Source organism: Mus caroli, unplaced genomic scaffold (assembly GCF_978045245.1).
Source record: "Mus caroli unplaced genomic scaffold, Mus_caroli_1 scaffold_7, whole genome shotgun sequence".
NCBI classification, from domain to species: Eukaryota; Metazoa; Chordata; class Mammalia; order Rodentia; family Muridae; genus Mus; species Mus caroli.
The window spans coordinates 80,849,698-80,854,774 of record NW_028227262.1 but is presented as its reverse complement, the minus strand read 5'-3'; the positions used below and the strand labels follow the sequence as shown (position 1 = coordinate 80,854,774).

Below are 5,077 nucleotides of genomic sequence, written 5' to 3'. Positions count from 1 at the left end.
TCACAGCTCCAAACTTTATCTCTGTAACTCTTTCCATGGGTGTTTTGTTCCCAATTCCAAGAAGGGGCACAGTGTCCACACTTTGGTCTTCATTCTTCTTGAGTTTCATGCGTTTAACAAATTGTATCTTATATCTTGGGTATCCTAAGTTTTTGGGCTAATATCCACTTATCAGTGAGTACATATTGTGTGAGTTCCTTTGTGAATATGTTATCTCACTCAGGATGATGCCCTCCAGATCCATCCTTTTGCCTAGGAATTTCATAAATTCATTCCTTTTAATAGCTGAGTAGTACTCCATAGTGTAAATGTACCACATTTTCTGTATCCATTCCTCTGTTGAGGGGCATCTGGGTTCTTTCCAGCTTCTGGCTATTATAAATAAGGCTGCTATGAACATAGTGGAGCATGTGTCCTTCTTACGGGTTGGAACATCTTCTGGATATATGCCCAGGAGAGGTATTGCTGGATCCTCTGGTAGTATTATGTCCAATTTTCTGAGGAACCGCCAAACTGATTTCCAGAGTGGTTGTACCCGCTTGCAATCCCACCAAAAATGAAGGAGTGTTCCTCTTTCTCCACATCCTCGTCAGCATCTGCTGTCACCTGAATTTTTGAACTTAGCCATTCTGACTGGTGTGAGGTGGAATCTCAGGGTTGTTTTGAGTTGCATTTCCCTGATGATTAAGGATATTGAACATTTTTTCAGGTGCTTCTCTGCCATTCGGTATTCCTCAGGTGAGAATTCTTTGTTCAGTTCTGAGCCCCATTTTTTAATGGGGTTATTTGATTTTCTGGAGTCCACCTTCTTGAGTTCCTTATATAAATTTGATATTAGTCCCCTATCTGATTTAGGATAGGTAAAGATCCTTTCCCAATCTGTTGGTGGTCTTTTTGTCTTATTGACGGTGTCTTTTGCCTTGTAGAAGCTTTGCAACTTTATGAGGTCCCTTTTATCGATTCTCGATCTTACAGTACAAGCCTTTGCTGTTCTATTCAGGAATTTTCCCCCTGTACCCATATTTTTGAGGCTTTCCCCTACTTTCTCCTCTATAAGTTTCAGTGTCTCTGGTTATATGTGGAGTTCCTTAATCCACTTAGATTTGACCTTGGTACAAGGAGATAGGAATGGATCAATTCGCATTCTTCTACATGATAACCGCCAGTTGTGCCAGCACCATTTGTTGAAAATGCTGTCTTTTTTCCACTGGATGATTTTTGCTCCCTTGTCAAAGTTCAAGTGACCATAGATATGTGGGTTGATCTCAGGGTCTTCAATTCTATTCCATTGGTCTATTTGTCTGTCACTATACCAGTACCATGCAGTTTTTATCACAATTGCTCTGTAGTAAAGCTTTAGGTCAGGCATGGTGATTCCACCAGAGGTTCTTTTATCCTTGAGAAGAGTTTTTGCTATCCTAGGTTTTTTGTTGTTCCAGATGAATTTGCAGATTGCCTTTTCTAATTCGTTGAAGAATTGAGTTGGAATTTTGATGGGGATTGCATTGAATCTGTAGATTGCTTTTGGTAAGATAGCCATTTTTACAATGTTGATCCTGCCAATCCATGAGCATGGGAGGTTCTTCCATCTTCTGAGATCTTCTTTAATTTCTTTCTTCAGGGACGTGAAGTTCTTGTCATACAGATCTTTCATTTCCTTAGTTAGAGTCACACCAAGGTATTTTATATTGTTTGTGACTATTGAGAAGGGTTTTGTTTCCCTAATTTCCTTCTCTGCCTGTTTATCCTTTGTGTACAGAAAGGCCATTGACAGTGGGAGGCTGGTAATAAATGCCAACCTTGAAGCCTGTGGGGTACCAGTTCACAAACTGGATGGTACTCATGGTCTTGATGGTGGCAATGGAAGCATTGACATCTTTGGGAACCACATCACCACGGTACAACAGGCAGCAAGCCATGTATTTACCATGGCAAGGGTCACATTTCAACTTCTGGTTGGCTGGTTCAAAGAAGGCACTGGTGATTTCGGCTACAGAAAGCTGCTCATGGTACGCTTTCTCAGTAGAGATGGCAGTGTCACAAGTGGTCAGAGGGAAGCAGATTCGAGCGTAGGGTACCAGGTAGGTTTGGAATTCTGTCAGATCAACATCCAGGGCCCCATCAAATCTGAGGAAAGCAGTGATGGAAGACACAATTTGACCTATCAACCTGTTTAGGTTAGTGTAGGTTGGGCACTGAATGTCGAGGTTTCTACGACAGATATAGTTGGCTTATCGTTTACCATGAAGCCACAATCAGAGTGCTCCAGGGTGTGTGGGTGATGAGTATGGAATTTTAGGGCTCTACCACATCAGTTGAAACCTGGAGGGGGGGGCGGTGGATAATTGGAGAATTCCAGTTTGGACTTCTTTCCGTATTCAAGAGAGCTGCTCCATAAGCAGGGAGGTGAACCCAGAGCCAGTTCACCCACCAAAGCTGTGGAAAACCAAGAATTCCTGGAGACCTGTGCACTGGTCAGCCAGCATTTGAATCCTGTCCAAGACTCGCAAGAAGGATCTCCTTGCCAATGGTATAGTAGCCACAGGCATAGTTATTTTCAGCATCTTCCTTGCATGTAATGAGCTGCTCAGGTGAAAGAGCTAGCAGTAGGTGCCAGTGCAAACTTCGTCTATAACTGTTGGTCTACGAGCACTGCCCGGGCACATGTTTATCAGTTCTTGTCTCACTGAAGAAGGTGTTGAAGGAGTCATTGCCTCCCACAAAGGTCTTGTCACTTGGCATCAGGCCATGGGGCTGAATGCTATGTTCCAGGCAGTAGAGCTCCCAGCAGGCATTGCCGATCTGGACAGCAGCTTGGCCAAGGTAGATGGAGTAGATGGAGATGTACTCACTCCATGGTTGCTGCTTCGCGATTGCCATGGAATGGTGAAGGTGAGGAGGAGGTGTTGCTTCTTACAGCACAACTCTTAGGCGGTTCATGCCTTCCTTGGTGCTGTGAAGTCTCTATACCCCAGTATTGGGGAATGGCAGGACCAGGAATGGGAGTGGGTGGGTTGGGAAGCAGGGGGACAGAGGAGGGGATAGGGGATTTTTCGGAGGGAAAACTAGGAAAGGAGATAACATTTGAAATGTAAATAAAGAAAATATCTAATAAAAAAAGAAAAAAAAGAACCTGTTTTGAATACATAGTTCCTATGCATTGTATTTTAGGTTGAAATCCATCATTATATCCACTAGCTAAATTTTATTTTAGACTCAGTGTTTTGAGGTCTAAACAATTAATATTTCCTCTTTTGTAGCTGAGATTAAGTCAGCAAACCACACAAAATCAATTCTTCATCATTTTCATCCTTGCTGGCTGTGTTAGCACACTTTCATTTACAGGCTATGATTTGATTAAGTTCTGGATTATAAGTATTGTAATTTTTGCTACACTAAATAAGCAATTTCATGTATTTTAACTTATTCTCTACACAACCACTCTCTTGGAACATTTTACTGAATTAATTAATTATACTCTGTAGCAAGTCATTCTGAATATATAATTTCATGTAGAATTGGATTTGTTCTTGATGTGTTTTCCTTTAAGTTTACTACAGAGAGTTGTTTATTTTCTGTGTGGCATTTTTGTCTGACCTGAAGTTTGTACTTATAGTTCCCAAAGGTTCTCTTCTCTTCTCTTCTCTTCTCTTCTCTTCTCTTCTCTTCTCTTCTCTTCTCTTCTCTTCTCTTCTCTTCTCTTCTCTTCTCTTCTCTTCTCTTCTCTTCTCTTCTCTTCTCTTCTCCTCTCCTCTCCTCTCCTCTCCTCTCCTCTCCTCTCCTCTCCTCTCCTCTCCTCTCCTCTCCTCTCCTCTCCTCTCCTCTCCTCTCCTCTCCTCTCCTCTCCTCTCCTCTCCTCTCCTCTCCTCTCCTCTCCTCTCCTCTCCTCTTCTCTTCTCTTCTCTCTTTTCTTTTTTTCTTTCCTTTCTTTTATTTTTCTCTTTTTTTCTTTTTTTTTCCTTTTTTTTTTTCTTTTTGAGACAGGATTTCTCTGTATAGCCCTGGCTATCCTGGAACTCAATTTGTAGACCACGCTGGCCTCGAACTCAGAAATCCGCCTGTCTCTGCCTCTCAAGTGCTGGGATTAAAGGCTTGTACCACCACTGCCTGGCTGTACTTTACATTTTAATGTATGTATTCTCCATACATAAATACACACATGTGTGCATACACACATATGTATAAATATATATATGTGTGTGCTTCTATATATGCATTAATGTCTGTGTTTACATGAGCATTTTGGGTTTGTTTGTAATTCTTTGCTTTCTTGTCTCCATATGCAATTTGGAATGTAAATTGAGGTATTCAAAAATAGAGTTCTTTAATTTTGTTTTAGAAATTATTATATTTTCCTAAATGCTCACCAATATTTTGTCATTTTCAGTAATTGCTTCTCATTTTGAAATTCCAAAGGTAGCATATAAAAATGCAAATCTATAATAAATTGAAAATACTCTGTGCAAATGCAACTCTCACTAATTCCATTGACACCTTATTTACCTAGAACGTTAAAACATGGACTCTTTCTCAGCAAGTTACGTTCTACTTCAGTGGTTTCCAATAGAATATGTAAGTTTGGAAAAACCAGCTGAAAGTGGAAATGGTAATAAAGATATTTAGGGTGCAGGCTTGTGAGAACATTAAAAAGAGTTCACACTTTTACCTTACTGTAGATTATGTGTGTCTTATATTTAAAAAAAAAACAGATTTAAATATTTTCCAAAGAAAGATTTCAGAGTACTAGCCAATATTAGATCTTGTAGTGTGATTCAGGAACTACTTGTTATTATTCCTTACATGTTGGTACGGCATAAATATAATCAGAATAAATAGGTTGCAAGTGTGCTCTAAAATGATGAGGCATGAAGAGAGGAAGAATTGACTCATAAGCTTACCCTACTCCTATCTACCCTTTACAAATAAAATTATTAAATTATTGTATGATCAAAGCCATGATAATCACTTGATAGGATACATGAAGCTGAAAATATTTTGTAAGTAACACACTATTTTTTACTTCTTCCCCTCCTCCCTAGCCTTCTTAATTTTACTTCTGTTAACTTCACCACTATGT

The 5,077-nt window shown here is 39.9% G+C and overlaps 1 pseudogene; it reads right to left on the bottom strand.

Moving 5' to 3' along the window:
- Window positions 1–1,742: 1,742 nt before the first annotated feature.
- On the bottom strand, window positions 1,743–2,880 carry LOC110288712 (tubulin alpha-1A chain pseudogene; annotated as a pseudogene).
- Between the last annotated feature and the right edge of the window lie 2,197 nt (window positions 2,881–5,077).